This window comes from Xenopus laevis, chromosome 1S (assembly GCF_017654675.1).
Source record: "Xenopus laevis strain J_2021 chromosome 1S, Xenopus_laevis_v10.1, whole genome shotgun sequence".
In the NCBI taxonomy this organism is placed as follows: Eukaryota; Metazoa; Chordata; class Amphibia; order Anura; family Pipidae; genus Xenopus; species Xenopus laevis.
In genome coordinates, this window is record NC_054372.1 from 78,047,237 (window position 1) to 78,059,502 (window position 12,266).

The window sequence follows — 12,266 nt, forward strand, 5'->3', positions numbered from 1 at the left end:
TCATATAACAACATGGCTATAAGGCAGAGGGGATGCCCATACTGCATGACTCTTGCTGTGCCCGTCCCCCCCTGCCCCATAGTGAGCTGATCCCACGAGAGCGTACGCTGACTATTGCCTGCTCTTACCTGGATGTCGGGTCCCGTGTAATTTCCCGCACGAGGGTTCAGCTAAGTCTGAAGAAGCTGCAGAAATCTCTTGCCTCCCTGAAGATCCATTACCTGGGTGCTGTGTCCTAAGTGATGTCCCTAGAGATGCCAGGTCCCACTTGATGTCCCTGGATGTCGGGCCCCAAGTGATGTCCCTAGAGATGCCGGGTCCCACGTGATGTCCCTGAATGCCGGGTCCGAAGTGATGTCCCGCAGAAGGTTCGGCTGAAGTTCTGCATGAAATCCCCTGCACGTTGTCTATAGAGCCGTCCTGTCACTCCTGGGACGCAAGAATCAGAGAACACACTGCAGCAAGATTATCTTGCTCTCTCTACACAGCCCTAACCGCTTACTGCGGTTGCAAGCAAGTGCGATTGCTTGATGATGTGCAGGGGATGCCGGGTCCCACCTGATGTCCCTGGATGTCGGGCCCCAAGTGATGTCCCTAGAGATGCCGGGTCCCACGTGATGTCCCTGAATGCCGGGTCGGGTCCGAAGTGATGTCCCGCAGAAGGTTCCCTGCAGCGTGTGACTGAGCGAGACTAAAGGTTTGGAAGAAAAAAATCACTTGAAATCCCCTGCACATCATCGAGCGATCGCACTTGCTTGCAACCGCAGTAAGCGGTTAGGGCTGTGTAGAGAGAGCAAGATAATCTTGCTGCAGCGTGTTCTCTGATTCTTGCGTCCCAGGAGTGACAGGACGGCTCTATAGACAACGTGCAGGGGATTTCATGCAGAACTGGGCACAGGCAGAGCCGCAGCAAACAGGACAAAGAGCCGCATGAGGCTCCAGAGCCGCGGGTTGCCGACCCCTGGTTTAAAATATATATTAATTATGAATTATAAAAACAAATATATATTTTATTGCTTATTATTTTGTCCAAGAGACAAAAGCTGTTGTTCAGGAAGCATTCTATAATCTTTATCACAGTTTGTGCACTGACAGGATTCCATTACATTGGAATTCACAGTCACCGGTGGTAGTAAGCAGGGCCTCTTTAAAAAGCGGCATCTGCCCAGGACCCACTGCTGATTTGCAGAGTTTTTTTCTTTTACAATTGTTTTTTTTTTAAATTTTTTTAATTTTTTATAAATACCTGTTGAAAGGTACCTGCTGTACTGGGCATCCTCCCTCCCTCCCCCCAATCCAGTCACGCGCACACCCCCACCAGAATGACAGGTGATCGCAGCATTGGTGGTTCAGAGGGCGCCTTTAAACGCTGTGCTCGGTGATCAATTTCTTTTCCTGGCTCTGGCTTGTGCTACGTGACGTCTGCCTCTAGTATCTTGTGAGTAGACGCATGCAGGCAGGCAAGCAGGCACTGTCCATACAACAAATCTGAGCCCAGAGAAGGAAAGGAATAAAGGAATAATTTAAGACTGTCCGCCCACTGAGCCAACAATACTGCACTAAAGATAACACAAAAAATAAATCTTTAGACGGATAAAAAGAAACCAACGTGTGTGTGTATTTGGTCAAATGAGGAGTATTATTTCTTCAGTGTTACTGAACACTTGCTTTGATATACTCCGTTATACTGAAAGATCACTGGCTTATTGGCTACGCTGTGTTTCTCGGTTGCCCTGGAAATCCAAAACAGAAGCACATAAAGTACATGCACAATTCCACAGCATAACGGAGAGAAGAAAGTGCTCAGCAAAAATGGTGAAGAAATATTCATAATTTCAAGCAGGCAAACAATTGGTGCTGCCTTCTGCTTGCATTTGTGCATGCTTTATTTCTCTGCAGGAGCTGGGTTGAATGAAAAATAAGAGAACAGAAGAAGGAAAATGAAAAATAGTGAGCAAATAAAAAAGGGGTCAAATATAAAGTTTTTTAAACAAGGATACCAAAGGGGAGAGCAGCAGGTTCTATGAAGACGGGAATACAGTTTATGGTTGGGGCAGGGATAAAAAGCAACGTAAAATACCAACTGTTGTAAAAGTGGGGGTATAGGATCAAGGCATATAGTTTTATTTTTACGTAAAATATATTTTAGTTATCAGTATTGGTAAGAAGAGAAAGCATTGTTCCTTCTTTAATGGACTTTTCCATTTTGTATATTTACATAAAGGGAAAGGGAGAAAAAATTCTGGGGTAGGGTCAGTACAGAAATAAAACTAAATGGAGGAAGAGAGCAGATGATGGTACAAATAGCAAAAACACATGATAAATTTAAGATATAATAGATACTGTAAGAAGTGGGTGAGGATGATAGGGTACTAAAGAAACAACAGAAAGGGAGAGAGAAGAAAAGGAAAGGAAATGTAGGGAGATGTAATGAGATGTAATGAATAAAAGGGAAACAAAAATAATGACTAGAGGAGGAAGCAGGAGAAAAATGGAAAGTGTTGTGTAGAGAGGTGGAAAAAAGTAATGATGAATAAAAGAAAAAAGAAAAAGACAAGGATGGAAAAGAAAGTAGTCTTGATGAAGAGAAAAGGTGTATAGTGGAGAAATGGAAAAATAAGAGAGCAGAAAGAGGTCTAAAAGGCAAATAACAGGAAACTGTTAAAACAGGCACATAGAAGGAAACGTTTAAAAAAATAAAAATAATCCTTTAAAAAGAATTGGAAACAGAAGGAAAAAAGAAAAAGTAGAAGAAAAGTGAATAGAATGCAGGAGAGGCCATTGAATAACAGAAGGTGAACGCTATACATATATATAAATGACTGATTTAATTGTGGGCCTAGATGTGTTCCCAATTGCTGGTGGTGAAGAACTTGTAAGCCAAGACTGACAATCTGTGGATCCTGGCAAATGCCAGAGGGGCTCCTGTAAGATTCCATAGACATGAGTATTTAGTGGGTCAGTGGGGGCTGTTTGGGCCTCTGTGTACTTGTCATGGATCCCAATCCAGGACTGGGTATAACTAACTGTACAATTGTACAATTAAATCCAACAATATGGCTAAACCTGCATGAGGAAGATATTTCTCACCATATGATATGCAATCACTTGTACCTCTTAACCTCATACAGGTTAGACAGTGCTTCAGGTGTCCAACGTCAGAAATGATTCTTATTGGTAGGGGGAGTTCGGTAGTATCTGGGGTTCCAGTACCTTCTGCCTATATAATGTGCTGTTGATGCTAATGTCCACTACTTCACTCTGTAAGCAATGTGCTTGGGGTTCTAGAACCAACTGTCATTAACTGTATATAGTATTCCTGGGTGCTGGAACCTATGCCCTCGCTGGTTATAATGTGCTTGTGTTCTCAGCCCCCATTACCTCTTGCTCTACATAATGTGCATTAGGTGCCAGTACCTGCTGTCCCTCAAAGTGTATATTGTGCTTCTGAACTCATCCCTCTTTTCCTTTAACTGTGCATCATGCGCATAAAGTTATTTTAAAGGTGAACAACCCCTTTAATGAACAGGGAGCTCCACTACTTAATCAGATTTATGTTTTTCTCAGAATTGCTTCTCTCTTGCCTCTGCCTTACTGCAAATCTTTCTGTTCATTGTCCATGTTTTAGTGATCTTACTTGCTTGTCTGGGATCAATGGAGTGCTCATTGGCCATTTCTACAGTGATTATACTGGCAGAGCTAGGGTTAATATGCAAATTATCCATTTTTTTGTAGGAAATGTAGTATACTGTTAGATCTGTGGTTAATATTCTGATTATCCATTTAATACTGGCATGACTTAGTTATGTTTTGTTAAAATGGTTGTAGTATTTATGAGATGTGGCCAAAAAGTAGGCATGGATTAACTGGAAATGTTGGCATGCTACACGCGCCAGGGGTCTGGGGGCCCACCACTTTGCTCTTTGACCAGGGCCTACCAAGGCCTTAAAACAGCCCTGGTAGTGAGGTTTTGTCAGCTGGCTTCTTTGTTCTAGTATAGAAAATGCCCGCTGTGACTATTACTGGAAACAGGTAAAGCCGCACACACTCTTAACCCTCCCTCTGCTGGATCGCCTGGTGCATAGGGTACGGCAACCCCCAATGCTTAAATGAAAATAGGAAACACTGGCACTCAAGGCAAAGGAATGCAGGGTTACCCCTTGCTGTTTATTTTGTGCGAATGTGCAACGTTTCGGACAAGCCCCTTTATCAAGCATGATAAATGCTTTATAAAGGGGCTTGCCCAAAAACGTTGCACGTTCGCATAAAAAATAAACAGCAAGGGGGAACCCTGCATTCCTTTGCCTTGAGAGCCAGTACTGTGACTTAGACACTTACCATAAAACAGCAAATGACTTTTCATATGCAGGTGCAGAGGAATCAGTAAAGTTCTTCAACTTTAATATAAATCTAGAAAAACAAATATGCATTACTGAAAAAGATTCCAAAGAATTGAAAGTTATCATTCATTACACAGTTATTCAACTAAAGGAATCAGATTTCCATATATAAATACTTTATCGATACGCTGCAGTTAAACACTATAGACTGGGCAATCATAGTTAACAGGTATTAAAGGGGACATATACCTTGATTCTTCACTTAGCCTAATCTAATAATATACTCTAAAATTATTAGTTACTGCAGTTTTTAGCATACCTTTCAGGTCCAGTTTTTCCATAAAATTCAAAATCATCTCCAGCACCACCCCTTTCCTTCATTTCCTCTACTGAATGTCTGGCAGAGTCAGAACCAACAGGAACCAGCCAAAGCCCTCCTCATGTTCCTCTGCTTCCAGCCTGAACTGACTGCAGACAAAGACAGGGTAGGACTTGGGCTGTTACTGCAGAGTACTGTCCCTCGCAGTTAAGGGTGTACCAGGGGAATGTAGGGAAGTGAAGGAGAGCTAGAAAAGGTTAATTAGCGATAGGTTGTGGGAAATGTAGTGCAAAAGGTAATTGGTTGGAAGTATTGTGTGAAAGGGACAGAAACATCCCCATTTAACCTTTGCAGGGCACCTTCCCTACCTTAATGGAGGTGATGGTATTAGGGGGAATAGTGAGGGAAAAGTTGCTGCTAACGGCAGAAATAATTTAATTCTGAGGCTATCGGCTGCTATCAGCCGTTGTGAAAAGGTGAACAGAAAATCTGTTCCATGTTTAGGCCTTGAAGGAGGTATCTGTGCACTGGTAATGATAATAATCTACTAATCTACTTTATGAGGACAAAACATTGCCCCTTTAGCTTTAGAAATAACAAAAAATATATTTTTTTTTTCTTGAAAAAAAAAAACAAAATAAAAAAAAATATGTTTAGCACAAGCCCTATTGATGTTGAACAATCAGGTATACTGCCCCTTTAACTCATATTCCTCCGGCATTTGCTTCAGTTCTACACACTTGCATGTACTATTCTTTACCCCAGCCTTGTGAACAAATAAAAAGGTATACATGGCATGTCTGAGTCAAACTATTGCTGAGAAACATAACTTACTTAATGAGATCAACAGTTTCAGCAATCATGGTGTAGGCTGACTTTGGGGCCTGTACATCAGCTTCCATTGCAATGTTGAACGACTTTCCAATTTTGTCTGACTAAACAAAAATAAAGACAACTTGAAGTAAATGTTAAGATTTTTCATGGCTGCCAAAGCTTTCTTATTCATATGTAAGTTGCTAAATGTGTTTGGATGAGAGATCTCTGTACAGGCAATGTAATTAGTGCAAAATATATATATATATATATATATATATATATATATATATATATATATATATATATATATATATATATATATACACAAACACAAGAGTCCTCTGCACTCAACCCATTATCAATATATTTAAGACAGCGACATTTTGTGCATACTGCTACTAAAAAATGCCTTACCCTTTAAACAAAACAGGGATTGTTTGTCCATATATTGCAATATATTTAAGCTGGCCAACTACGTCAAAGTCATCCCATATCTGGCCAGTCCTATGCTCAATTTTCATCTGATTCATTAAGAATTCTATGGTTTAATTATACATTTTATAAAAGGGACGAATACGTTTTACCTGCAACTTACTAGCTGCTTTCAAAGTAAAACTCCCAAACTTGGCTGCCCTTTTATTAGACACCATTGGGATCACCTGACTATAGCTGGGAAGGGTGGGAGCTACAACATGGAGCTGGTCACTGCTCCTGTATAAACTATAACAAACAAAGGAAAGTTGTGCTCACCACTATTTTTTAAAACCATTTGGCGGGGGTGCAATGAGGCTGTGACCACAAAATACATATAGTCAAACACAAGAGTCCTCTGCACTCAACCCATTATCAATATATTTAAGACAGCGACATTTTGTGCATACTGCTACTAAAAAATGCCTTACCCTTTAAACAAAACAGGGATTGTTTGTCCATATATTGCAATATATTTAAGCTGGCCAACTACGTCAAAGTCATCCCATATCTGGCCAGTCCTATGCTCAATTTTCATCTGATTCATTAAGAATTCTATGGTTTAATTATACATTTTATAAAAGGGACGAATACGTTTTACCTGCAACTTACTAGCTGCTTTCAAAGTAAAACTCCCAAACTTGGCTGCCCTTTTATTAGACACCAGTGGGATCACCTGACTATAGCTGGGAAGGGTGGGAGCTACAACATGGAGCTGGTCACTGCTCCTGTATAAACTATAACAAACAAAGGAAAGTTGTGCTCACCACTATTTTTTAAAACCATTTGGCGGGGGTGCAATGAGGCTGTGACCACAAAATACATATAGTCAAACACAAGAGTCCTCTGCACTCAACCCATTATCAATATATTTAAGACAGCGACATTTTGTGCATACTGCTACTAAAAAATGCCTTACCCTTTAAACAAAACAGGGATTGTTTGTCCATATATTGCAATATATTTAAGCTGGCCAACTACGTCAAAGTCATCCCATATCTGGCCAGTCCTATGCTCAATTTTCATCTGATTCATTAAGAATTCTATGGTTTAATTATACATTTTATAAAAGGGACGAATACGTTTTACCTGCAACTTACTAGCTGCTTTCAAAGTAAAACTCCCAAACTTGGCTGCCCTTTTATTAGACACCAGTGGGATCATCTGACTATAGCTGGGAAGGGTGGGAGCTACAACATGGAGCTGGTCACTGCTCCTGTATAAACTATAACAAACAAAGGAAAGTTGTGCTCACCACTATTTTTTAAAACCATTTGGCGGGGGTGCAATGAACTCTTGTGTTTGACTATATGTATTTTGTGGTCACAGCGTCATTGCACCCCCGCCAAATGGTTTTAAAAAATAGTGGTGAGCACAACTTTCCTTTGTTTGTTATAGTTTATACAGGAGCAGTGACCAACTCCATGTTGTAGCTCCCACCCTTCCCAGCTATAGTCAGGTGATCCCACTGGTGTCTAATAAAAGGGCAGCCAAGTTTGGGAGTTTTACTTTGAAAGCAGCTAGTAAGTTGCAGGTAAAACGTATTCGTCCCTTTTATAAAATGTATAATTAAACCATAGAATTCTTAATGAATCAGATGAAAATTGAGCATAGGACTGGCCAGATATGGGATGACTTTGACGTAGTTGGCCAGCTTAAATATATTGCAATATATGGACAAACAATCCCTGTTTTGTTTAAAGGGTAAGGCATTTTTTAGTAGCAGTATGCACAAAATGTCGCTGTCTTAAATATATTGATAATGGGTTGAGTGCAGAGGACTCTTGTGTTTGACTATATGTATTTTGTGGTCACAGCCTCATTGCACCCCCGCCAAATGGTTTTAAAAAATAGTGGTGAGCACAACTTTCCTTTGTTTGTTATAGTTTATACAGGAGCAGTGACCAGCTCCATGTTGTAGCTCCCACCCTTCCCAGCTATAGTCAGGTGATCCCACTGGTGTCTAATAAAAGGGCAGCCAAGTTTGGGAGTTTTACTTTGAAAGCAGCTAGTAAGTTGCAGGTAAAACGTATTCGTCCCTTTTATAAAATGTATAATTAAACCATAGAATTCTTAATGAATCAGATGAAAATTGAGCATAGGACTGGCCAGATATGGGATGACTTTGACGTAGTTGGCCAGCTTAAATATATTGCAATATATGGACAAACAATCCCTGTTTTGTTTAAAGGGTAAGGCATTTTTTAGTAGCAGTATGCACAAAATGTCGCTGTCTTAAATATATTGATAATGGGTTGAGTGCAGAGGACTCTTGTGTTTGACTATATGTATTTTGTGGTCACAGCCTCATTGCACCCCCGCCAAATGGTTTTAAAAAATAGTGGTGAGCACAACTTTCCTTTGTTTGTTATAGTTTATACAGGAGCAGTGACCAGCTCCATGTTGTAGCTCCCACCCTTCCCAGCTATAGTCAGGTGATCCCACTGGTGTCTAATAAAAGGGCAGCCAAGTTTGGGAGTTTTACTTTGAAAGCAGCTAGTAAGTTGCAGGTAAAACGTATTCGTCACTTTTATAAAATGTATAATTAAACCATAGAATTCTTAATGAATCAGATGAAAATTGAGCATAGGACTGGCCAGATATGGGATGACTTTGACGTAGTTGGCCAGCTTAAATATATTGCAATATATGGACAAACAATCCCTGTTTTGTTTAAAGGGTAAGGCATTTTTTAGTAGCAGTATGCACAAAATGTCGCTGTCTTAAATATATTGATAATGGGTTGAGTGCAGAGGACTCTTGTGTTTGACTATATGTATTTTGTGGTCACAGCCTCATTGCACCCCCGCCAAATGGTTTTAAAAAATAGTGGTGAGCACAACTTTCCTTTTTTTTGTTATATATATATATATATATATATATATATATATATATATATATATATATATATATATATATATATCCAAAAAGGTAAGGTGCACACTGGGATCCTTTGTAGCTTTTTTAAAAAAGATAAATTTTATTCAATACATGTAAAAAGGAGGTCAACGTTTCGGTCTGTTCCGAAGACCTTTATCAAGACCAATAACACACTTAAAAACATTGTATCCATAAATAAGTAAAACCAATTAACACTCACCCAATCCTGTGCAGCCCCATGGGACATGTGATGCAGGCTCCACCCCAGCCGGGGGTTAAACCAAACACCACCTGAACCATATAGAAAGGAAGAAAACATGAGGAGACACTTTCATCAGTATTTACATAGTTGCAACAAATGTAACAAATATTGTGCAAACAGGAATGTTGCAAAATAAACACAGTTACCTTATCAAATATTAATGTACATCTTATTTTGTGTTATCTTTGTTTCAGAAAGCACAAAAAGGAGCAGTGCTCATTTAACCCTGTCGGTACCATAGTATTAAGCTTTTTAATCCACAACACTTCTCTCTGGAGAAGCATTTTGGATCTATCTCCCCCTCTTCTAGGGGGAGGAACGTGGTCAATGGCAATATAGCGTAAAGTAGGTAACCTATGCCCAACTTGAAGAAAATGATTTGCCACAGGTTTATTCGTATTACCATCACGAAACGCTGTACTAATTGCGGATCGACGTCCATCCATCCTTAACCGCAATGTTTGGTCAGTTTGACCTATATATGACAGCCCACACGGGCAAGTAATCATATAGATTACATGGGTTGTAGTACAAGTGATGTGGTGTTTTGTCAGAAACCGCTTACCGGTATGGGGATGTAAAAAGCTATTCCCTGGTGTCATGAACCTGCACGAAGTACAGTTTGGGCATTTAAAACAACCAGGTAAGTCACTTCGAAGCCAGGTCTCCTGTCTAGTTTGATAGCACCTCACTGGATCACTTTTAACCAAAAGATCCCTTAGATTTGTGCCCCTCTGGTAACAATTCATAAGTTTATCTGGGACCACCTTATTCAGAACCCCATCTGCCTGAATAATACTCAAATTTTCCTTGATGGTAGTATTTATCACATTAGAGCCTGTAGAAAATTTGGTACTGTAAATAAAAGACGGTTTTTTAGCCTCAGCTGCTGGGGTTGTCACCCTATGTCTAGCCGACTCTAATGCCCGTTTAAGCACATATTCAGGATAGCCCCTTTCTGTAAACCTGTCCCACAACTCATATAGCTGTTGCTCTGCCATTATATCATTTGAAATGAGGGGCTACCCTGAATATGTGCTTAAACGGGCATTAGATATATTATATAAAGTCTGACTTCCTGAAGACGGCTCACGTTTACGAGCCGAAACGTTGATTAAACTCACTTTTTTTCTTCACAAGACCTTTGAATGCGGACTCCTTTTGTTTGTTTGTTTATTTATATATATATATATATATATATATATATATATATATATATATATATATATATATATATATATCTCTCTCTCTTATGGAAAAGTAGTACTTCAGCAGTGACATAAAGTTTATTGGATTAACAGAAAATATTGAAAAATACCCAGAAGTTTAAGCAAAGTAAAGTAATAATTATTATAGCCAAGAGTTGAAAATATTAGGGTGTCCACAAACACATATCAAATGGAAAATACTTGAAATGGGACTTAACCCCCAAACAGATTAACTCTTGAATGATATCATATTACAAATAATCCAAGCTAGAATACTAAAAAGGCAATATTTATTCACAACCATGCCATGAAGTAATGGTTAAAAACATATTAAAAACAAGCAATACTGCATCTGGAAAGAGGGATCCCTCTCTTGTATGTGCTTGACCATGCCACCCGATGCGAAGTGCAAATCATGTGTGTGGAAAAGCAAGTAGTTGGGATTAAAACTGACTATTATGCTGTAAATAACAATAAACACTAGGCAATTGGTGACAGATCTGTCTAAATTATAAGCGTGATGTCCACATCTGGAGAGTGCTTTGGAAAAATAAAACAGCACCAGTCATGTTAATCCATTATTGGGTGGCTGAGTGGTGATCCCAAGGAGCAAGGAGTCATGCGATATTTAAAAACTAGTGTGATATTTTTCATCAAAGATGTTGGGGTGGGGCTTATGAGCCCATTGAGTTCTGTGGAACCCAGAAGATGTCGTTATTGGTGGTATAATGAGGCCCGGTGTAGTAACCGAGTAGAGACTTAGACCGCAGAGTCAATGTGCAATGGCCAATGTTCAATCCAAGCAAAAGTGTATGAGCAGAATATTCAGTACCGTAACATAATTAGCGATTCAGCGATCGCAATGCTGCGAAAGTTAGTTCAGCACGCTATGTTCATAGTGTAGATAATAGGCCACAAGGGCTCCCAATATTGTTGAAGTTCTGCTCAAGCTAAAGTAAAAGTTTAGGATCCACGTTGAATGAATAATAGCACCTTATATTCTCCTTGTGCCACGAGTCCTCTGGGAGGGGGCCCCCGTCTCTCAGATGCAGTGCTGCGCCTTGACAGCAGTTTTGCTACGACCGTAGCTTTGTCAAGAGACAGAGTACAGGAAGTGACATGTTCTTAAAGGGAACCTCACATGACAGTGACGTAATCTGTCATAGTGATAAATGTAGCTCAAACGGTTTCATGTACAGGTATAGGATAACTTATCTGGAAACCCGATATCCAGAAAGCTCCGAATTACGGAAAGGCTGTCTCCCATAGACTCCATTTTATCCAAATAATCCAAATTTTTAAAAATGATTTCCTTTTTCTCTGTAATAAAACAGTACCTTGTACTTGATCCCAACAAAGATATAATCATTCCTTATTGGAAGCAAAACCAACCTATTGGGTTTATTTAATGTTTAAATTAATTTCTAGTAGACATAAGACATGAAGACCCAAATTACGAAAAGATCCGTTATCCGGAAAACCCCACGTCCCGAGCATTCTGGATAAGAGGTCCCATACCTGTACTTGTATTTTACATGATCCATTGTTCCAGACGATGCATCTAATCTCCCATAGGGTCTGCAGTGTCCGTAAATACTGTATTCAAATGTGGTAACCTTACGTGTAAGTGCTTGTTAGTAACAGAATATGTTCATATTATAAGTAGGTGATACCTGCTTAAATACAACATGTAATAACACCTTGGCTAATAGGAACTATGGCATGATAATGGTACTATAATTACTAGAGGAATAATTGACATCCTCAAATCTATACATAAATAAAGTAAATAGCAATAATGATATATGAACAGCAAGTGTTCAAATTTAACAGTAAGTGTTCAAATTTAACCGATCCATGTAAAAAAAAAAAACTTTGAATTATAATGCATATGTACAAATGGGCATTCAGAAATGAAAATACGATTAGGGATAAATATCCCTGAAAGTATAAGGTGAGATGGGGAATAT

At 39.4% G+C, this 12,266-nt stretch overlaps 1 pseudogene; it reads right to left on the minus strand.

Annotated features, from left to right (window-relative positions):
* Positions 1–1,523: 1,523 nt before the first annotated feature.
* The window catches only part of LOC108704103, a 46,646-nt pseudogene continuing 35,903 nt past the window's right edge, over positions 1,524–12,266 (minus strand).